We start from the raw sequence: 24,652 nt of genomic DNA, 5'->3' as shown, positions 1-24,652 counted from the left end.
CCGCGGCGGAGTTGGTCTTCGGGCAACCGCTGCGGGTGCCGGGCGAGTTCCTCCCCGACTCCACGGCACCATGGTCCGCGGCACAGCAGCGCTCCGCTCTGCAAGAGACCGCCCAGAGGTTCGCCCCGGTGCCAACGGCATGCCACAGGCACCCACCGACGCACGTCGCCCCGGAGCTTCGCACGGCGGAGTACGTCTTCGTCCGCCACGATGCCCATCGGACACCACTGCGGCCCACGTACGACGGGCCTTTCCGCGTGCTGGAGACGGGGGCAAAGCACTTCACCCTGGACATCGGCGGTACTCCTGACCGCGTTTCGGTAGACCGCCTCAAGCCGGCCCACCTCGATGTGGACCATCCACCGCCAGTGGCCCGACCCCCACGTCGGGGCCGCCCTCTGGCGGGCGGACCCCCGGCACCGCCCAGCCCCGCCGCCACGCCGCCCCCCGGTCCTGCACCCATCCCAGGGGCAGCCAGGGGCATCCCACCTGGCATCCCTGCACCCCGGGCGCCGCCGATCGCCAGGGGGCGCTTCGGCCGGGTCATTCGTCTGCCCCGCAAACTGGCCCTCCAGGTGCGCGGGAATTCTGGGGGGGCGTGTGTGGCGGACACAAAAGCCCACTGGCGTGGTGACATCATTCCGCGCACCAAGTGGGCGGTGGCCATGCCCGAGGGGTAGGCGTGGCCTCATGATATACACCGGGCGCCCAGCCCGGAGCGGTACAGTGTTACAGTGAGCTCTTACAATAAAGACGTTTATATGTTACCGCTTGTCCGCTTCCTCCTTGCTCACAAGCAGCGCGCGTAACGCCGCGCTTTACCCCCTACATTTATCACGACTTCAAATACCTAAAATTAGAATCAGATGCACCAGCACAGGTGCAAATGATTAGAAATTAGAAAAGCACAGGTGCAATTAGAAAAGATCTTGGAGGAACCTGTCTTATTTAAACCTCATACATTTAGTTTGGTTTGCTCTTTGTTGTGGAAGTGTGCGGCATCACCATGCCTGGATCAAAAGGGCTCCCTGAGGCCTTCAGCAAGAAGGTTATGGATGTCTACGAGTCTGGGAAGGGATTTAAAAAGATCTCCAAACAATTTGAAGTCAATCATTCGACTGTCTGGAAGATCATCTACAAGTGGAGAAGATTACAAACAACTGCCAACTTGTTCAGGCCAGGCCGCCCCAGCAAGTTCAGCCCGAGAGCAGACCGCAAGATGCAGAAAGAAGGCTCTAAGAACCCTAGAATGTCATCACGGGACCTACAGGTAGCTCTTGCCACTGTTGATGTCAAAGTGCACGAGTCTACCATTAGAAAGAGGCTGCACAAATTTGATCTACATGGGAGGTGTGCCAGGAGGAAAACTTTGCTGTCCAGAAAGAACATCAGGGCAAGACTAAAGTTTGCCAATGAACACCGAGGCAAAGACCAGCACTTCTGGAACAATGTGCTCTGGACAGATGAGTCAAAGGGAGAGCTATTTGGCCACAGTACCACAAGACATTTTTGGCGAAAACCAAAGACAGCATTTGACCACAAGAACCTGATACCAACTGTAAAGCATGGTGGTGGAAATATTATGGTTTGGGGCAGCTTTGCTACATCAGGGCCTGGGCAGCTCACCATCATAGAATCCACTTTGACTTCTTCATTGTACCTGAGGGTGCTTGAGGATAATATGAGGCCATCTGTCGGAAAGTTGAAGCTCAACCGCAGGTGGACCTTGCAACATGACAATGACCCTAAACATACCAGTAGATCCACCAAGGAATAGCTCAAAATAAATAAATGGCGGATTCTGGAATGGCCAAGTCAAAGCCCGGATCTAAATCACATCGAGATGTTGTGGGGGGATTTGAAACGAGCTGTGCATCCAAGAAACCCCTCAAACATCGCACAGCTGAAAGAATTCTGCATGGAGGAGTGGGCAAAAATTTCTCCCAGTCGATGTCAGAGACTGGTAGACAGTCATAAGAAACACCTCCTTGAGGTTGTTTCTGCCAAAGGGGGCAAAACCACCTATTAGAGCCAAGGGTGTACTTACTTTTTCCACATGCGAAATTTGCATTTATGTTTATTTAAATTATACAATGGACTACAAAATGTAAATGTTTCATGATATTTGTTACATTATATCACCTTTATCTATCAATATTGTTGAAATGAAGATCAAATAGCTGTATGTTGAAATATGTTGAAAAAGTCAAAACTTTACATGGGGTGTACTTACTTTATCACGTGACTGTATATCATTCCTATGATGGTACCATCAGTTTCGGACAATGTAACACTGTGTTCCAAGTGAGCGAAAAGAACATTCCCAATGTTTCTATCCCGGCATCAAGCCAAAGTCGATGTTGAAGCGATCGTCAGAACGATGCTGTATCGAGACCAGAATCCCGCTCGTTGACAGTCACACTGCCAAAGATAGGCAAAAATGTCCTCAAGAGGCGGCTGGGAAATCACACCTTCGGGTATGGACGTTCAACGGCTCCCAATCGGCGAACCGCAAATTCACACTCAAAATCCACGTTGCACAAACACACATCAGGTTAATGTCTGGATGCGGTGTAATGGTTGAAGCGAGGTGAAAAACCTGGAGCGATGCGAAATCAGGCGCGAGGTCAAATGGCCAACAGTCCATTCTCGAGACGTAACAGCACTCTAATGATTCTCTTCGGAATCAACCGCAAAACCTGTCACGCAGGTTTATCTGTCACAGCGATAACAACCCTGTCGCAGGAATCCCTTTCCCAGGAAACCTCAAAGTTCGCTTGTGACCTCCGTTCGCCAGCGTTTGCTCCAGACCTCCAAACAGCTCGGCTCCTTCTCCGACCTCACTCGCTCCGCCTCTTTTATCTCTTCTTCTTCCTCGTCCGGTTCCCGATCCGGTTTCCGGTTTCTTTTAAAACATTAATTTTTTTTACCTTTTGAAAATACATCTCCATTTCACTTAAACGATAACAATAATAGTACATGCAACCAAAAATGTTTACAGTGGATGAGAACCACAACAACGGAAGTGACGAATCCGTAACAGTATGCTTATATTAAAGTGCACTTCTGAGCAAGCACCTAAGACCCCAGCCATGGTCACCTGCAGTGGTAAGAGATACGAGAATTTTATGATTCCATCCCAATAACTCCATAGACCAGTCAGGGGCGGATCCAGAGGGGTGGGGTTGCAGGGGGTGCAGGGGGTGCAGGGGGTTTGCACCCCCCCCCCCCCACCCTTCGATCAGGGAGGAGGATGCAGGGGTTGCGCCCCCACCCCCCTCTTCATCGAAATGGTATGGATGTGCTGGTGGCATGCTCTATGATTGACGACAAGAAGGACGCGCTCACTCAACTACAGTCAAATGTTGAAAATGAATTCTCTCTTTGGTTCGATCACGCTAAGGCCACGATAGATTCTGTTGGAGGTGATGTCACAATGCCGAGCGTTGTAAAACGACAAATCCACCGTCCAAACACTGCCGCCAATTCTCCCTTGCTCTTCTACCTCAGAAACATGTGTATTCCATTTCTCGACCACCTCAGCCAGGAAATGGACACCCGATTTTGTGCTGAAAATCGGAAAGATAGTGATCTGTTTCTGCTGATGCCATCTGCGATAATCGCCGATGCCTGCGACATTCCAGCCCGACATCAGAAGCTATTGCGTTGGAAAAACGACATGGAACATCTGCAGGACTGATAAATGAGTTTAGAGACTGGCAGATGTTGTGGAGAAGGAAGCCCAACAATAAGCTTCCAAGCACATTCATGGATTGTTTCTGTGCAGTAGATGAAGACGAATTTCCATCCATCAAAGTCCTACTCCATATTTGATGCACCCTCCCTGTAGGCTCCTGTGAGGCCGAACGCTCATTTTCTTGCCTGCATCGTCTGAAGACCTACTGTTACGTGCTCCTCCCCAAACCCCGGTCACGGTGTACCTCCGAGCCCCGAAAGGAGTCACGGCATAATGATGTGCTATTATGTGTGCCAATGACCAATGGTGAAACCACACCAATCAGTTGTTGCAAAAAACCAAGTATTGTATTAATATCGCACAATAATAACAACTTGCACAAGTACAATATAACAACAAAATACGATATATAATTCCTATGATAGTACCACCAGTTTCTTAACTCAATAACTCACGGTGCACCACGTGAGTGAAATGTAACACCCCCAAAGTCACTGTCCCGGCACCAGGCCAAAGTCGATCCATGCTCCGGTGATCACAAGAAGAAGGTCGTATTGAGACCAGAACCCAGGATGGCTGACAGTCGACCGCCGCCGAAGAGCCGCTGGGTGGGTGTCGGGCCAACGTCGGTCAGGCAAAAGTGCACCCAAAAGGCGACTGGGAATTCACACCTTCGGTTCACCAGACAATGACGCTGATATGAACAAGCAGCGGCTCCCCAAGCGGAAAACCGCCAATTCCCAATCAAAATCCATGACACACACGCGAACCAGGCTAACGGCTGGCGCGCGGTGAAATGGCTGGAGCGAGGTGAAATGGCGGACGGGCCCGTAATGGAGGCGTACCTGCTCTCCAACAATGATTCACTTTTGGAATCAACCGCAAAACCCATCACGCAGGTTTATCCGCCACAGCGATATCGACTCTGTCACAGGAATCCCTTTCATGGGGAAACCAATATTAGCTCGTGACCAACATTCGCCAGCGTCCGCTCGATACCTCAAAGCAGCTCGGCCTTTTTCTCCCGACCTCACTTGCGCCGCTTCAGCCTCCTCCTCTTCTTCTCCCGGTTTCCCCCGATCCATTTCATTTTTCTTTTAAAACACTAATTTTTCCTTTTGAAGACAGTTATCTCCATTTCACTCAAACTTTAACAATAATAGTACAACAACAACAACAACAACATGCATTTTAAGGCCATTTTCCCTGCGAGAGTGGGGGTTAGCCTTGCGGTCCCCATGACAATCTTCTCCATTTTGCCCTATTTTCTGCATCTCTCCTTGTTAACTCCCTTGCCCGCATTTCTTCTTCCACCATCTTTAGCCAAGTCTTTCTCGGTCTTTCCCGTCCTCTACTTCCTTCTACATTCATTTCCATCACTCTTCTCAACCAGTCACTTCCATCCTTCCTCAACACATGACCAAACCATCTCAACCTGTTCCTCTTCACAGCATCAATCACAGGCTGGGATTCCCATCATCCCATCATCTTTCGCAATTCATCATTTGTCTTCCTCTCTCTCTCAACGATACTCCGCACATCCATTGAACCATTCGCATTTCCACCTTTTCCAGCCTTCGTTGCTGCTCTACGTTCATTAGCCATGTCTCGCTCCCATAAATCATAACACTTCTCACACATGCAGCATGCACCTTTCCCTTCAGCTTCAACGACCCTCCCCTCCTCATCAGCACGCCACTCAGTTCCCAAAACTTCTTCCATGCACATCTCACTCGAGCAACCATTGCCGAGTCTGATCCACCTTCTCCATTCAGCATGTCTCCGAGGTAGCAAAATGTTTTCACACCTTCCAGCTTCAGGCCGTCTCCAAGATATAAGTCAGCATTTCCTCCATCTGCAGCTCCCTCTGTGCACACCTTACATTTGAATGTTGCTGCCACACTGGTTAATGACCCTCTCAGACCACTACATTTTTGATGAACCCACTCAGCGCACATTGTGCATTGAATGGAGTTCACTCCGACACCCTTCCTGCACACAGCACAGGGCCACTTCCCAGTTCTTTCCACCTCACCACATGCTTTACCACTTGCCATCACCTTCGTCTTTCCGATATTCACCTTCAGACCTTTTGTCTCCATACATTCCTTCCACTTGTTCATCTTTTCCTTCAGTCCATCCATACTTTCCGCAATCAACACCAGATAATCTGCATACAACAACTCCCACGGTAAACCCTCCTTTACGTTCTGAGCCAGCACCTACACCACAGCTACAAATAGTAGTGGACTTAGTACCGACCCCTGATGCACTCCCACCTTCACCTCAAACTCACCACTGTTCCCGTCCTTCGTCCTTACAGCTGTGCGTGCTCTTTTGTACATTGCCATCACTACTCTGATCAACCATTCCTCCACTCGTAACTTCCTCAATGCCCATGTCAATAATTTGCGTGGAACCCTATTGAATGCTTTCTCCAGATCAACAAACCCAAAAACAACTTCTTCCTCTTCTCCATGTACTTTTCCTGCAACTGCCTCACAATGATACATGATACAATGATACAAATATAACAATAATAGTACATGAAACTAAAAATGCTTCCAGGGGGTGAAAACCACAAAGACGGAAGTGACGAATCCGTAACACTCCCCACCCTCAAGAAAGAAAGTTTGAACATAGGGAAAACTTTCTTTTCATGCAACAACCCTCTTTAACAAACAAAAGTAAAACTCACACCCAAATGATCAACTCACGTGAGCAACAATAATTAATATTCCCCAGAAGAAAGCAACAACACTTTCAAACAACCTACAGGAATTTCCAAAGTTAGCTCACTCTGGATAAAGCATCGGCAACGACATTGTCCCTGCCCTTTACATGCTCACTTTCCAAGTTGAACTCCTGCAAAGACAAACTCCATCTCATCAACCTCTGATGTTTATTTTTCAATTTTTGAATGAAGGTTAAGGGGTTGTGATCAGTGAAGACTTTTATAGGAAAGGTAGTAGTTCCCAGATACACCTTGTAATGCTGAAGCGCTAGCAGGAGAGCACGGGTCTCTTTTTCCACAGTGGCATAATTTGCTTGATGTTTGTTAAACTTTTTGGAATAGTAGCACACCGGGTGATCCACGCCATCGTCATCTTCCTGCAATAGAACTGCCCCAGCCCCCACATCACTTGCATCAATGGCAAACTTGAAAGGTTCTTGAAAATCCGGCGCTGCTAGGACAGGAGAGCTCATTAATATCGCTTTGACGTGGGCAAAGGCAGCCTGGCATTTGTCATCCCAAACAAACTTGGTGTCTTTCCTCAGCAAATTCGTTAAAGGGGCTACCACATCAGAAAAATTCCTGCAGAACCGCCGGAACCAACCAGCCATACCCAAGAATCTCAAAAGCTCCTTCTTCCCTTTTGGAACTTGGAAGCGATCAATGGCTTCTATCTTGGCTGTCACCGGTTGCACCTGACCCTGACCTACTACATGGCCTTGGAACACCACCTGTGCCTTTACAAACTCACTCTTAGATAAGTTGATTGTCAACCCTGCCTCGGTCAGCTTCTTGAAAAATGCACGGATTTGTTTAATATGATCTTCCATGGTCATGGTGTGGATGATGACATCATCCAGATAAGCCTCCACCCCATCAAGGTCTGCAATAAGCTTATTAATCAGCCGTTGAAATGTAGCAGGCCGGTTTTTCAATCCAAAGGGAAGAAACTTGTACTGATACAACCCATTTGGTTTAACTAAAGCCGAGATTTCCTTGGCTCTATCAGTGAGAGGAATCTGCCAATACCCTTTCAGCAAGTCAAATTTAGTTACAAATTTAGCTGGGCCTATTCTATCAATACAGTCATCAATCCTCAGGATGGGATATGAGTCGGTCTTGGTCACTGCATTAACCCGTTTTAAATCCGTACAACAGCAAAAACTGCCATCGGGTTTTGGAACCAACACACATGGTGAGCTCCATTCACTGCTGCTTGGCTCGATGATGTCATTCTCCAACATATACTGAACCTCCTTCCGGAGATAATCCATCTTCACAGGGTTCATCCGATCGGGGTGTTGTTTCACAGGAGTGGCTTCCCCCACCTCAATATCATGATATACCAAGTCAGTATGACCAGGTACACCTGTGAACAAATGTGCAAACTCAAAAATTACGCTGGATAGTTGTCCTTGTTGTTCCTTCGTCAAATTACCTAATTTCTCATCGAAATTGCTCAACACTTCCGTGTTCGTCAATCTGGGACAAGTCTGGTCATCAACATTATCAAACTTCACACCGGCCTCAACCTCTGGATTCTCTGGCACCCCGATATACAGGCACGACAGGTGAGACAGGAACCCTTTCTTCCACAGGCTTCCACTCATAATTTTTCTTAAGTCGGTTGACCTGACACAGCTGCCGCTTTTTCCGTTGGTCGGGAGTTGTCACTATGTAATCCGTTTCATTAACCCTCCTTTCGATTGCATAGAGACCAAAATACCTCGCCTGTAGTAGCTGACCTGGAACAGGAAGCAACACTAACACTCGGTCCTCAGGGCTGAAATTTCTTATCTGAGATTTATTGTCACGTCTCACTTTCATTTTATCCTGTGCCACTTTCAAGTTTCCCCTCGCAACTTCACAAGCTTTTGCCAATCTGTGCCTAATCGTTGACACATACTCTACCACTGTTGACTGTGACTCCTCCTGTAGCCACTGTTCTTTCACCAATTTCAATGGTCCTCGAACTGCGTGTCCAAACACAAGTTCAAAAGGACTGAATCTCAATGACTCCTGAACAGATTCTCTCGTAGCAAACAACAATAAGGGTATTCCCTCATCCCAATCCTTGTCACATTCAAAACAGTACGTTCTGATCATATTCTTCAATGTCTGGTGAAACCTTTCCAAGGCCCCTTGGCTCTCGGGATGGTAAGTACTTGATCTAACTTGCTCCACTCCCAACAGGTGTACCATTTGCTGAAAAAGCGTTGACATGAAATTGGAACCCTGATCAGACTGGATCACCTTAGGTAGGCCAACCAAAGTGAAAAATGTAATCAAGGCCTTCGCAATAACTGCCGCAGTAATTTTTCTAAGAGGCACTGCTTCTGGGAACCTCGTGGAAGCATACATGATGGTCAGTAAATACTGATGTCCAGCCTTAGTTTTAGGTAAAGGGCCTACACAGTCAATAATGACACGACTGAATGGCTCTTCAAAAGCTGGAATTGGTTTTAAAGGTGCAGAGGGGACTTTCTGATTAGGTTTTCCCGCAAGCTGGCAAGAATGGCAAGATTTATAGAACTCCGCCACATCATGTCGCAATCCTGGCCAGAAAAAATGTACCAAAATTCTGTCACATGTCTTGTTCACTCCAAGGTGCCCGGCCAAAGGTGTCTCATGTGCCAAACTCAATATCTCCTTCCGGGACGGCTGTGGCACCATAATTTGGTAATGAACTTTCCACTCATCATTTGCTGGCACCTCCGGTGGTCTCCATTTTCTCATGAGTATTTCCCCTTTCATGAAGTAACCAACAGGTATCTTCTTAGCCTCTTCCTTTGTAACGGCTTTACCAATCAAACTCCGGAGCTCCGAATCTCTGTGTTGTTCTTCAACAAGTCTCTTTCGGACACGCCCCGTTTGTTCAGCCTCGTTCCGAGATGTCTCCGACGGACACTCCATTTTCTCTTTTGGTCCAGATGCCACCTTTTCCTGAGGTTCCTTGACGTCCCTCCCTTGCCTATTATCTCTTCCAGACTTTTCCTCCAATATCTCTATGGAACACAAATCCACATCACCTTCCTTCTCCTTCTCTTCAGAGCACTTCCTACCCATAGCACGAGTCACTGCACAGGATGGAAAGATACCCGGAATCTCCTGCTCTAACTGTGCTGTATTATTTTCCATACTGGGCTTTTCAACCAACATCGGATAACCAGAAACTTGACCCCCGGCCAAATCATTCCCGATAATAAAAGAGATTCCCTCTACAGGAAGAGTGGCTTGGAAACCTATGGTGACCGGTCCCGACACCAAATCAGACTTCAAATGTATGACATGAAGAGGAGCTTTAACATAGCCACCAACCCCCTGTAAGAGAACACTACCGTCTTCTCTGGCAATGGCAAAATGCCCTCAAGCATCAAAGATTGATGTGCTCCTGTGTCCCTCAATACCTTAACAGGTCTCTGGTGAGTTAAGTCCCCATCCAGTGACACAAACCCCTCTGAAATAAAAGGTTTGTAACCCTCTTGGACAAGGTCGTTCTGTGATGCCGTAACTTTGGCACGGGAACCTTCACAAGTCACTGTCCACCAAGGACGATTTCTCGCATTGGCCAACGCACTCGAAGTTGCACGAGTCTGACTCCGCTCCTGATTTTTCCTTTTCAGGGCGTAACATTGGGACATCAAATGCCCAGGTTTCTTGCTAAAAGCGCAATTCGGCCCAGAGGAAAAAACTCGTGGTCTGCCTCGGGCCCCCCGGAAGATAGCTCTGCCTTGGAACTGTAGTCTTCTGATCCCTACAAGTCACGGTATCAGATTTGTCCCCATAGTCCTCTCTAGGCCACCTCCATGAAAATTTGTTCTCCGAACCTGATTTGCCATAACTCCCCTGGCTAACTCAAGGCGGGATGTTAGGTTTGTGGAACCCCATCCGGTGTGTCAAGGCATAGTCATCTGCCACTGTTGCTGCCTCATACAACTCCTGTACCTTTTTTTCATCCAGATGCATTTTAATGTCCACGTGGACACACTGTTTGAATTCCTCCACCAAGATCAATTGTCGTAAAAGGTTGAAATCTTTCCCAATCTCCTTCGAGTCACACCACCTATCAAACATGTTTTCCTTCATTCTGGCAAACTCCACATGGGTCTCACTCTCCATCTTCTTGGCATTCCTGGATTTTTGTCGGTAAGCTTCAGGGACCAATTCATAGGCTTTGAGAATGGCTTTCTTCACTATCTCATAATCTGCACATTGGTCAATCGGTAAAGCCGAATAGATATCTTGAGCTTTACCCACCAGAACAGTTTGGACTAACATAGTCCATGACCCCACAAGCCATTTTAGCATTTGAGCCACCTTCTCAAAATGTAAAAATAACTTGGCTACCTCCTTTTCATTGAAGGGTGGAACCAGCCTCGCATGCCTACCAACATCCCAAGAGTTCTGACTGGTTGTCGAACGAGCCGGCATGGATACTACTTCTCTCCGTTCCCCCAGTAATTCAGGCTCCTTGAGTTTAAGTTCCCTCTGATACTCCATGTCCCGTTCCTTTAACTCCCTTTCGGCTCTCCTTTCCTCTGCTCTTTCCTCTACTCTTCTCTCCTCGAGTTCCTTTTCTGCTTTCCTTTCCTCTGCTCTTCTCTCCTCGAGTTCCTTTTCTGCTTTCCTTTCCTCTGCTTTTTCCTCTGCTCTTTCCTTTTCTGCTTTCCATTCCAACTCTTTTAACCTTTCCTGGCTCTCCAGTTGCATCTCCATTTTCCGGCGCTCCAGATTTCCTTTTCCCTCTGGTAACCAATCCAAGGCTACCTCTTCCCATGTTCCTTGTCCCACTAAAGATTCTACCACCAATGTCTGAATCTCTGCTTTCTTCATACAAACTCGGACCTCCAAGTTACAATATTTGGCCAATATTATGAGTTTCGATCTTTTTAATGCCTGGAACTGTGCCTCGTTAGGGGACGTAGCAAACTTGTCTACGTCAAACACCATGGTGACTATTAGTTAGCACCTGTTAACCTTCACACAAAAATTTCTAAATTTTCAGAAAAATTTGGCAATATTAGAAAATTCCAAATTTGGGAATTTTGGGAATGTTAGGGAATTCTATCCCGGACGAGCCTCCAATTTCTGTTACGTGCTCCTCCCCAAACCCCGGTCACGGTGTACCTCCGAGCCCCAAAAGAAGTCACGGCAGAAAGATGTGCTATTATGTGTGCCAATGACCAATGGTGAAACCACACCAATCAGTTGTTGCAAAAAACCAAGTATTGTATTAATATCGCACAATAATAACAACTTTCACAAGTACAATATAACAACAAAATACCATATAATTCCTATGATGGTACCATCAGTTTCTTAACACAATAACTCACGGTGCTCCACGTGAGTGAAATGTAACACTCCCAAAGTCACTGTCCCGGCACCAGGCCAAAGTCGATCCACGGTCCGGTGATCACAAGAAGAAGGTCGTATTGAGACCAGAACCCAGGACGGCTGACAGTCGACTGCCACCGAAGAGCCGCTGGGTGGGTGTCGGGCCGACGTTGGTCAGGCAAAAGTGCACCCGAAATGCGACTGTGAATTCACACCTTCGGTTCACCAGACAATGACGCTGATATGAACAAGCAGCGGCTCCCCAAGCGGAAAACCGCCAATTCCCAATCGAAATCCATGACACACATGCGAACCAGGCTAACGGCTGGCGCGCGGTGAAATGGCTGGAGCGAGGTGAAATGGCGGACGGGCCCGTAATGGAGGCGTACCTGCTCTCCAACAATGATTCACTTTTGGAATCAACCGCAAAACCCGTCACGCAGGTTTATCTGCCACAGCGATATCGACTCTGTCACAGGAATCCCTTTCCCGGGGAAACCAATATTCGCTCATGACCAATGTTCGCCAGCGTCCGCTCGATACCTCAAAGCAGCTCGGCCTTTTTCTCCCGACCTCACTTGCTCCGTTTCAGCCTCCTCCTCTTCTTCTTCCGGTTTCTCCCGATCCATTTCGTTTTTCTTTTAAAACACAAATTTTTCCTTTTGAAGACAGTTCTCTCCATTTCACTCAAACTAGAACAATAATAGTACATGAAACTAAAAATGCTTCCAGTGGGTGAAAACCACAAAGACGGAAGTGACGAATCCGTAACACTCCCTCAGAAATTCCATGGGAGAAAGTCAGCTGGTATCTCTGGCCCTCATGAACATACACCATGACTTATGAATTACTCATGAACATACACCATGACTTCACCATATCCGCACATGATGTGTGTGACATTTTTATTCAGAAACACAAGCGCCGTCTATTCCAAAATAGCATAATTTACGATTAATAAAACAATTTACATTCCACTGTCCGATCTGATCTCTTTTGTGGGGAGAACTCCCTGCCTTGAGCTTCACAACCTCGGCGCATGGCGGTTCCAGGCTTTGACCAGCACCTATTAAACTACTCCATAAACCTTAACATAGCGTGCGTTTTAGAAACATGGGAATTCTTCTGGATTCTTTGTAGTTAATTAGCCTAATTAACTCAGGAGATCATAACAATCATTTCGCGAGAACTACACAAATCAGAAATTCCATATCTGAAAGCTCCAGTAGAACTACACAAAAAACATGCCACACACATACACACACACACACACACACACACACACACACACACACACACAAACACACACACATATACACACACACACACACACACACACACACACACACACACACACACACACAAACGCACAGACAAACACAAACACCCACACACACACATGCACACACACAAACACACACACAAACACACACACACACAAACACACACACACCCACACACACACACACACACACACACACACACACACACACACACACACACACACACAATTCATCAATTTATAGCAGAACGAACAGCTGAACAAGTCGTTTCACCAGTTCCTCTATCTGACCATCAGTCATCGCGAATCTGTTGAACTGTTGGACCAGAGAAGAACACAAGGAACTGCAGAAACTTCCAAGAACACACAAAATGCCGTTTCTGACGATCTTTTTTTTTTTCCTGGGGGAGGAGCCCCAGACCCCCCCCCTCCCCCCAGCGCCTTTGTCTCATGCACCCCCCCCCCCCCCCCCCCTTGAAATTCCTGGATCCGCCCCTGCCAGTGGTGGAGATTTTGCCAAAGTAGTGAGACTCCCTGAGTTCTTTCTGTCTAGTTTCATTCAATGGACAAAATATGACATACTTATGACAAAATTATTTGAAGGAATGGGCCAAATAATTACAAACTTTTGTCAGAAACTCAGGAAAATTATTTCTTCAAAAAAAATCGAAACCATCAGAAATTACGACATCATTTAGTAATATTATAACGTGCATTTTACGGTGGCAGGATGACATGGAGGTATGCGCATTCACCTCTGAGCTACTGTATCTTGCCTGGGTTTGAATCTCATGTGCAGCTATAAATTGGAATACTGGTATTTCTCAAGCAGGGCGAGGCATAAATGTGTGTACCGTACCTCGGATGGACGTCAAACTGGATGTCCAGGCCTTTTTAAACGTCAGGCCTTTTTAAGAATTGTTTTCAAAGGTCATCCCATTTACAGGGTGAGGACATACTTTTTGTCAATTATTTTCCTGTGATGCACTCTGATGATAATAATCAATAGTCAAATTAAGAATCAGATGGGACAGGTTGTCAATAGCAAGCCATTTGTAAAATCATGTGATTGTGCTTAGATATTTGTATAAAGACCTATGAATCACAAAGAGGTTTACATTCCAAACTTGACAGGATGACTCAGGGTTACATTCTGAAGGTTGTAGCACGTTAATGTGCCCCCTCCCCAAGGGGACTTTCTCCCCCGAGTGGGTTTTCCCCACCATTGTCGTCAATGGGGTTGCATGTTGAGGTGTATATCCATCTGAAGTTAGCTTTATTGTGCAGTTTTTCCAAGGCCGCTTCGAATAACAACACGAACGATGAATAGCATTGTAGCGGTTACCGGAAGCATGACACAATTACGGTGCACCGGCCGATGACGCAACCGGCGAGCGGTCACGTGTCCGGACTCGCCCGGCCGTGTCCAGACTTGCCCTTCTCGGGCGAACACGTGCCTTGCATACCACGCCCCGTCGAGAGGCGTGACTTACCTATTTTGCATACAACGCCCCGCCTGAGAGGTGTGGCTTTTGTGTGTTCAGTTTGCGATATAAATTGCTGCCCGTTCGAGGGGCGGATTCAGTGTGCTTATGAGTTCTTTGGTTTTGAGCTAAATAAATAGCTCGGTGAAACTTCGTTCCTGTGTCGTCCATTTTGTCTGGCTTTATCGTGCAAGCACAGCTCCCACAATTGGTGACCCCTTTCTAAGAACACGGCGATGTAGTCAGCTGCAGCTTTGAAGCTCCCGGGCTTCTGGGAGTCGCACGCAGCCGTTTGGTTTGCCCAAGCGGCTTCTCAATTCGCCCTGCGAAAGATTACGAAGGACACGACGCGCTACCACCATGTGGTCTCTGCGCTCACCGCCTCCTCTGCTGCCCGGGTCCTCAGCTTCCTCCAGCACCCGCCGAACGCCGACAAATACGGCGCGCTCAAAGGCCTACTCCTCGGTGCGTTTGGACTCACGGAGACCGAATGCGCACGACAACTACTACACCTCCCGGAGCTGGGCGAGGCCCGTCCATCCGAAAGCATGGACCACATGCTTGCTCTTCTCGGTGACCACAGCCCGGACTTCCTCTTCGGCGAGCTGTTCCTCCAGCGGCTACCCGGGCAGGTACGGTTAGCTTTGGATAATTCGCCCATCACGGACCCTCGCGCCCTGGCCAAGGAGGCCGATAAATTTTTCTCGGCCAGGCGACATGTCGGAGCGGCTGCCTGGGACCCTGGGCCGACCGAGGCAACACCCACGCCATGAACGGCGCCTCCATCGGCTGAGTCCGCGCCACTGACGGCAGCTGGAGCCGCGACGCCCTGTCGACCGAACCCGACGCGACCGCCGGAGCCTCCACCAGAGCGAACCATGTGCTATTACCAAGCCAGGTTCGGGCAGAAGGCCAGAACGTGCTGCCCACCGTGCACTTTCGGCAGGTCGGGAAACGACCAGGCCGGCGGTCGCTGCCTGCCATGAGCGCCGGCCTTTCAGGCAGCCTTCTGTTTATCATGGACACGGAGTCCGGGCGGCGTTTTTTGTGTGACACCGGCGCTCAGCTGAGCGTGATACCCACCTCGGTGCAGGACAAACAGGCCGCGCTTTGCGGCCCCACCTTGGTCGCCGCAAACGGTTCCTCCATCCGCACCTTCGGTTCATGCAGCGTCACATTCTGCTTCGGGGGCCAGCGCTTCAGGTGGGACTTCATCACGGCGAACGTGCCCATGGCCTTGCTGGGTGCAGATTTTCTTTGTGCGCATGGGCTTTTGGTCGACGTCAAATGGCGTCGGCTCATCAACGCGGAGACCTTCAGCTTGCTCGCTTGCTCATTGAGCGGCTCCGCTCCGACCAAGCTAGCCTGCGCGTTCCCGGCCGTGGACGATTTCACCCGCCTACTCGCCGAATTTCCCGCCCTCACGCAGCCGACGTTTTCGGCCGTCGCCGTCAAGAACAGCGTCGAACACCACATCCCGAACACAGGCCCACCGGTCTACGCCAGAGCTCGCCGCCTCGACCCGGCCAAACTCGCCGTGGCGAAGGCGGAATTCGACGCGCTGGAGCGATTGGGCATTGTACGACGCTCGAATAGCGCGTGGGCCTCGCCCCTGCACATCATGCCCAAACCGGGTGGCGGATGGCGACCATGCAGCGATTACCGCCGCCTCAACGACGCCACCACCCCCAACCGGTACCCGATACCACACATACAGGACTTTTCCGCCCGTTTGGCGGGGCGGGTGATCTTCTCCAAGGTGGACCTTATTCGGGGCTACCACCAGTTACCTGTCCGGCCGGCCGACGTTCCGAAGATGGCTGTAATTACACCTTTTGGCCTCTTCGAGTTCCTCCGAATGCCGTTCGGCCTTAAGAACGCGGCCCAGGCCTTCCAGCGGCTGATGGACAATGTGCTGCGCGATCTCACCTTTCTGTTCGTCTACCTGGATGACATTCCCATCGCCAGCACTTCCCGGGCGGAGCACCTCGTCCACCTGCGCACGCTTTTCGAGCACCTCGGCCAGCACGGCCTCATCATCAACCCGGCGAAATGCCAGTTTGGCGTAACGGCCGTCGACTTCCTGGGGCACCGCATCACGAAGCGCGGGGCCGTCCCACTGCCTACCAAGGTGGAGGCAGTCACAAGTTTCCCGCGCCCCCGCTCCCTCAAGGCCCTACAGGAATTTTTGGGGATGGTAAATTTCTATCATCGGTTCGTGCCTCACGCCGCCCAACTCATGCGCCCCCTGTACGACGCCCTCCGGGGCAAGCCGGCCAAGCACGACATCGCCTGGACCACAGAGATGGACGCGGCGTTCACGGGCGCTAAGCTGGCCCTCGCCAACGCGATCATGCTGGCGCACCCGGCACTTGACGCACCCATCGCCCTCACCACGGACGCTTCCGACCAGTCCTCAACACGGACGCACCACAGACGCTTCCGTGGGCGCCATGCATGAACAGTGGGTGAACGGGGCTTGGCAACCGCTGGCCTTCTTCAGCGGGCAGCTTCGCCCTAACGAGCGCAAGTATAGCGGTTTCGCCCGTGAGCTCGTCGGCCTTTACCTGGCTGTTCGCCATTTCCGCCATCTTTTGGAGGGCCGCCCGTTCACGGCGTTTGTGGACCACAAACCCCTGGTCTTCGCTATGGCCAAGGTTACGGAACCGTGGTCGGCCCGCCAGCAGCGCCACCTCTCCGCCGTGTCCGAATTTACGACGGACATCCGGCACGTCGCGGGCAAGGACAACGCTGTGGCCGATTGCCTCTCCCGGTCCGGCGCGAACGCCGTCCACCTGGGTGTGGACTTTGCCCGCATGGCGGCTGAACAGACCACCGACCCCGCGGTGCAAGCCCTCCGGACAGCGGACACAGGCCTGCGGTTGGCCGACGTCCCCTTCGAGGACACAGGCACAGTTCTCCTGTGCAACGTTTCCCTGGGCCAACCTCGCCCCATCGTGCCCGCCGGATGGCAGCGGCACATTTTTGACGCCCTCCACGGCCTTTCCCACCCGGGCCGGAAAGCATCACAGAAGCTCGTGGCAGCAAAGTTCGTCTGGCACGGGCTCCGTAAGGACGTCCACGACTGGGCCAATGCCTGTGTCGCCTGCCAGCGTGCGAAGGTCCACCGGCACACCCAGGCCTCGTTGGCACCATTCAACGTGCCTGCGCGGCGCTTCGACCACGTCAATGTGGACCTGGTGGGACCCCTTCCCTCCTCGCGGGGCTTCACCCACCTCCTCACGATGGTGGACAGGACCACCAGGTGGCCGGAGGCCGTCCCGCTGGCATCAACAACATCCGCCGACGTAGCGCAGGCCTTCATTGGCACTTGGATTGCCCGTTTCGGCACGCCCTCGGACATCTCCTCCGACAGAGTCCCCCAATTCGCCTCCGAGCTTTGGGGCGCGGTCGCCCAGGCCTTGGGGGTCAAGCTTCACCGCACCATGGCCTACCACCCCCAAGCCAACGGCTTGTGCGAGCGGTTCCACCGCTCGATGAAGGCCGCTCTCAGGGCCAGCCTCCAGGACAACGGTTGGGCCGACAGGCTCCCGTGGGTCCTATTGAGCCTCCGAACGGCCCCTAAAGAGGACCTCCAGGCTTCCACCGCCGAGCTGGTCTACGGCCAGCCACTGCGCGTGCCGGACGAATTCATCCCTGACGCCACCGGCCCCTGGTCTGCGGCTCGCCGACGCTTGGACCTTCAGGAGGCCGCCAGGAGATTTGCCCCCATGCCCACGTCCCACCACGGCTGCCCCCAACCCCACATCCCCCCAGCACTTCGCACTGCGGAGTACGGTTTTTATCCGGCACGACGCACACCGGGGACCGCTCCGGCCGCCGTACGATGGACCTTTCCGGGTCCTGTAGAGGGATGACAAGTCATTCATCGTCGATGGTGGCAAGCTGGACCGCATCTCCGTGGACCACCTCAAGCCGGCCCATTTGGACCTCGACCAACCTCCACGGTTGGCCCTTCCTCCACGATGGGGCCATCCCCCATCAACCAAGCCCCCCGCCCGACCATCCACCGCCACGCCGCCTACCACCCCCACACGAATCACCAGGGGTCGTTTTGGCCAGGTCATCAGGACCCCCCTCAAACTAACTCTCCCGGTGCAGGTTAATTCTGGGGGGGGGCACATGTATCGGTTACCGGAAGCATGATACAATTACCGTGCACCGGCCGATGACGCAACCGGCGAGCGGTCACGTGTCCGGACTCGACCGGGCGTGTCCAGACTTGCTCTTCTCGGGCAAACACTTGCCTTGCATACCACGCCCCGTCGAGAGGCGTGACTTACCTATTTTGCATACCACGTCCCACCTGAGAGGCGTGGCTTTTGTGTGTTCAGTTTGCGATATAAATTGCCGCCCGTTCGGGGGGCGGATTCAGTGTGCTTTTGAGTTCTTTGGTTTTGAGCTAAATAAATAGCTCGGTGAAACTTCGTTCCTGTGTCGTCCATTTTGTCTGGCTTTATCGTGGGAGCGCAGTTCCCACAGCATCATATTAATGTTATAACATCATCATGCTATTTGCTTACCGAAGTAAAAATATTATGAACCACAAACACGTTTGATTAGATTTTTAAACAGTCGCTAATGCTATTTATAACACTAAATAAGGAAATTTGGAGAAACCCCGACATCAGTGAGGTAAGTTTTACTTACAGACCTTAGCGAAGATCTACGGTACTCCACATATAAACCCACAAGTGTTGGGTTAATAACATGGCCCTTTCTGCTGATGCCGTGGCGTTTTTCATAGCAAAATTTTGGAACTCGCTCCTGCTATTCAACGCGAAACTGAAAGGGAGGAAGCCCGGGTTGTGCACATTTTCCAAGCAGCTAGCTCGTGCTTGCCAAGCTAGCCGTTCCTTGACGGTTTTGATTAGAGTGCTTGCTCGAATGCTGAAACCACTTGGCGATCTCTCCACAAGAAACTTGGTAAATGAACACACCCAATGTTCTTGAGACCCGACCGTAGATCGACTGTAATCTATATACCCCAAAGAGGATTGACACTTCCTGCCCCTCCCATAGTGAGGGGGTGTACTAGTGTTTGTAAATAAATCAAATCGTTAAATGTTTACTTTCTCTCTGTCCGTGAATGTCTTTTCTTCCATTGGTCCGCCATTGCTCGCACCCAGAGTAGCGATCGGCCACAACAAAATTAGCATTCGCCCGGCGGGTGTGTGTGTGTGTGTGTGTTTGTGTGTGTATGTGTGTGTGTGTGTGTGTGTGTGTTTGTGTGTGTGTGTGTGTGTGTGTGTGTGTGTGTGTGTGTGTGTGTGTGTATGTCTCTGTGTGTGTATGTCTCTGTGTGTGTGTGTGTTTGTGTGTGTGTGTTTGTGTGTGTGTTTGTGTGTGTGTTTGTGTGTGTGTGTGTGTGTGTGTGTCTCTCTCTCTCTGTGTGTGTGTCTCTCTCTGTGTGTGTGTGTGTGTGTGTGTGTGTGTGTGTCTCTCTGTGTGTGTGTGTGTCTCTCTGTGTGTGTGTGTGTCTCTCTGTGTGTGTGTGTTTGTGTGTGTGTTTGTGTGTGTGTTTGTGTGTGTGTGTGTGTGTATGTGTGTTTGTGTGTGTGTATTTGTGTGTGTGTTTGTGTGTGTGTTTGTGTGTGTGTGTGTTTGTGTGTGTGTGTGTGTGTGTGTGTGTGTGTGTGTATGTGTGTTTGTGTGTGTGTATTTGTGTGTGTGTTTGTGTGTGTATTTGTGTGTGTGTGTGTGTGTGTGTGTGTGTGTGTGTGTGTGTTAGTGTGTATATATACAGTATGTGAAAGTCTTACCTCAATATGATTTGCTGCTTCAGCTGCTTGCGATTTAACTGCGGCACAAATAAGAACTGTGGTTAGTAATTATCTCGTTTACATCAGTAATTTCCCTCAAAAAATGAAAAGTTCACCAATTTCACATTCACCTTCAACACTTTTCTGATGTTTTGATTTCAGAAAAGCATTATTATCTCACAAGAATTTGAGACTTCCCTCTTTACTCGAGACTTGAGGCTCAAGGTAGACTCGCCTCGTTCAAGCTAATGGCCTCTCATGCCCATCTTTACACTTGCAGAATCCCTATTCCATGTCATACCTTCAGACTGCAAACCTTCTGAAAATTTACTGGACAGCACAAAACATAACCACGGCTCCTGCAACTTTGTGGTTCACAAAAGTCACATAACTCTGTCATTATAGACAGTAAACAGGTGCTATTCATGAATTAACAAGTGTCTGCATAACAAAATTGTGTTTGCCTCTCCGGCTCGTGGGGAAATATAATCTCTTCAAATGCCGTATGCACCTGTTTGGCCATGTTGAAGTTGTGAACAGTTGTAGCAGCTACCACTCTCCTCTCCAAGAAAATGTATACAACTCTAACCAGATGGATGTTATTGTATTTTTCTGGTGATTTATGCACCAGGAATTAGTGACTACACCAATGTAATCCTTGACCATTTAAGAGCTGTTTTAAAAAACCCCACAGTATATGTGAGTATGGTATGACCATGTTTTTGAAGTGCAAGTGGAGACATACTCAAGGCTTGCTCCTGGCATGGCCCAGTCACAATATAAAGAAGTTCTGAACTTGCTCGTGTTGATGAGGTAACAGTCATCTTAGTCAGGTTCACTATGTCAATAAATTATATTTCGTTCAAAATCATGGTAGATTTGCAAACCTATACATTTTTGGAAAGGTTATAGCATAAGGAAACTAAAAATCAATGTTTACATTTGGAGAGATACCTGTATGGCGGCCATTTTGGATTTTCAAAATGGCCACTGTAAAATACATATTTTGTTCTATTTCTGCCTCTAATTACCCTAAAAACTTTTTAAAATATACTAAACCTATATTTTCAGGGACAAGGAATCCAATGAAAGTATCAAATTAGTGCTATGGGGAATGGTAAGACACGAATCAAAGGTTTTGAATTGCAAAATACTGTCTTTATATTCGCGATAAGTTGCATAATCAAATACATGTTATCATTTTGTACAGGCAGTTAATAACATCAAAATGTGTCACAATAATTCATATCACCAAACATACACAGGCAGTCAGCAAAATCATATATACACATGCAGTCAGTATAACTTCACATCTACACAGGCAGTCAATGACAAAATATACACAGGCAGTCAATGGCATCAAACATACACGATTACAGAATATGCCATTCAGAGTTCGTCATCACTGTCCTGTGTGTCGTATCTGACAATATAGTCCGCATCGTTTTCACAGTCCGTTCCAGACAAGCAAAGGTCGGTCAAATTGATTGGCAAATCGAATTGGTCGAATGGTCGATCGAATCGAATTCGATGAATCGAATCGAATCGATCGAATTGGTCGAATGGTCGAATGGTCGATCGAAGCGATTGGTCGAATGGTCGAATTGGTCGAATGGAATTGGTCGATTGGTCGAATTGGTCGAATCCAATTGGTCGGAATTGGCAAATGTAAACATTGATTTTCAGATTTTCCATGTAATAACGTTTCCAAAAATGTATAGGTTTGCTAATCTACCATGATTTTGAACGAAAAAACATAGTGAACCTGACTATCTCCTGGATTTCACTTCGTCTGGTGAATCCCTGTCCTTTTGTCCTTTCATTTTCCATTCTGTTGTATCACACACTTCACTGATCAACTCACTCATTGTCCATCTCCTTAAGTTAAACCTCTCTGCTTTCTCAAGGGCTTGCCAACCATATGAAAGTTAATCTCCAGTCTGCACAGCAACAAAAGAGGGCCTTGTTTGAAAATTACTCGTGTTTAAGTATAGTGTTATGTGGTCCTCCCCGACCTCCTAGTCTCGGTATACCTCCGAACCCCGGGAGGAGCCACGGCAGAAAAATATACTATTCCATGTCGCAATCAATGAGGAAACCACACCAATGGGGATGAACAAGCCAATCATATATTATAAATCACACAGGAATCACGACACAAATAATTATAGCAATTCACCATACAATCCCTATCTGAAGATGGTACCACCTTATCTAGTCCCTTAACCCAAACTCACGGCACTCCCCCAATGTCTCTGTACCCCTCCAAGGCGAAGTCGATTCGCTCCAGCGATCGTTGGATCAATGTCCGATCCAAAATCAATTGAGGCGGGGACGATCGAAGCGACCCAGAGGTCACGTGGTCCAACACCCAGCAAACTAGCGGTGTAATGGACAAACTCCAAAGACGCGCTCTGACGTACACGTTTGCTGTTCAATCAGCGAAGCTCCGTATAATCCTCAAAAGCCACTTTCTTGCACAGCCGTCCCCGGCAAACCACCGGGGAATAATGCCAGCCGACGTGACAAAAACCTTTTCCACTGAAGGCAGCGTGCGTGGCGAAATGGCGGACGGCTCTCACTCGGGCCGGGGCTTCGAGGCAAGGATACTCCGGAACCTCAATGCCGACCCGACTACGCAGGCACCACGGTACTCCAGCGATATCACCTATCGCACGGACTTCCTTTCAAAGACTCAAAGTTCCCTCGCACTGTACGCTCAACCGCTCGGTTCGGAGCTTCAACCAAGATCGTCTTTTCTTCTCCTCACGCCTCTTCTTCTTCTTTCTGCTTGCACGCTCTTCTTCCTCCCTCGACCTCTTCCGGCGCACTATGTCATTTCCGGTATTATTTTATCATGAGCGCTTTTAAACCTTTCAACTACAATAACCCTTTCCCTTAAACCACCATCACCATAATACTTAGAACCAACAACAACAAGTGAATCCTCTTGGATTGCGCTGAGGTTCGGGCATGGAATTCCGAGCCTTGATCATGGTTCGAGCCTCGATCTTGTATACAAAAATAATAATAATAATAATGAACATTTTCCTTTGGTATCCGGCTACATCACCGAGTCCTGGTTGGGCGCAAGCGCTTCCTGGCTCCACCTCCTGATGACGAAGTGCGGGCCACGCCCGTAATGTAGCTCCTCCCCCTTCTTCTCCGAGGCTTGACCACGCCGTAATGGCGGCAAATGCAGTTGGCAATAAATGCAGTTGGCAATAGTTGGCAACTCCCCTACATATTGTCATTTTCCCCTGCATTTTGCTGCATATTGCCATTTTCCCCGTAGGTATCCCCTACCCCCTACATTAGGCTGAAAACCCCTACCATAGGGGATTTCCCCTACGAGTGGCAGCCTTGCCAGTGCGCGTGCGCGAATTTACGTCACGTCGGCAGCGAGAAGGGGTTCGCCAACACGAACCAATCAGGAACTGCCACGTCACACTTATGATCTCAGAATTCCTGTGACAGGAATTCGCGTTACACTGGCTGGAAGTCATTCGCTAGAGGCGCTTCCTCAGCGCCAATAATCATAACCACAATAATTAGTGCCGAATCCGTAACACTTCCCCCCCCTCAAGAAAAGTTCGAACCTAGTGAAAACTTTTTGGAGGCAACATCCTGTAAACAAACAAAAGTAGCTCACCCCCAACTCCTCAATTCCCGTGAGCAACAGTAATCAATATTTCCCCAAAATTAAAGCAACAAACTTTCACCCAACCCACAGAGCTTTCCACAGTTAATTCACTCTGGACAAAGGGCCAACACGACATTGTCCTGCCCTTTACTTGTTCAATTTCCCAGTTGGACCCCTGCAAAGCCAAACTCCATCTCAGCACCCTCTGATCTTACTTTTCGTTTCTTTTGAATGAAGGTTAAGGGGTGGTGATCAAAAATCCAAAGTCAAGCAACCCTACAGCACTTTTTCCGGGAGGCCGAGCTGAGAGCCAGGTTCCATAATGGTTGGGTGGCGAGGGCTGGAAGTATTCGCTACATGGACGCCTTTAGGAACGTGGAGTTCACGGTTAATCCATGTTGGAAAGTTCACTACATGGACGGCTTTAGGAACGTGGCGTTCACGGTTAATCCGTGTAGGAATCTTGGCTCGGCTGCTCCGCAGCATTCAGTGCTTCAAATCTTCCGAACTTTCATAATAATCACGGTTGGGCCGCTTGTCACTGCAGTCCCATGAATAGCGGTCTCCTTCTCGGCCACTGCTCTGATAATCCTTCCTTCGGGAGCTGCCGTAACTCTGGGAGCATCCATAATATTATCGATTGCGGTCACCACCAAAACTCCTACTCCGTGGTCCTCCTCTGTAGCCCCCTC

The 24,652-nt window shown here is 49.3% G+C and overlaps 1 protein-coding gene across 1 annotated transcript in view; it reads right to left on the bottom strand.

Moving 5' to 3' along the window:
- The window catches only part of LOC144891347 (uncharacterized), a 51,188-nt gene extending 30,839 nt beyond the window's left edge, over positions 1-20,349 (bottom strand). The window contains exon 1 of the mRNA XM_078774360.1: positions 20,318-20,349. The gene's annotated coding sequence lies outside the window, so the exon portion shown is untranslated. The remainder of the gene's footprint in view (positions 1-20,317) is intronic.
- Between the last annotated feature and the right edge of the window lie 4,303 nt (positions 20,350-24,652).

The sequence above is a fragment of the Myxine glutinosa genome, chromosome 3 (assembly GCF_964187855.1).
Source record: "Myxine glutinosa chromosome 3, kmMyxGlut1.1, whole genome shotgun sequence".
Classification (NCBI taxonomy): Eukaryota; Metazoa; Chordata; class Myxini; order Myxiniformes; family Myxinidae; genus Myxine; species Myxine glutinosa.
Note: the sequence above shows the minus strand (reverse complement) of the source record. Positions and strands in the feature narration are given on the sequence as shown.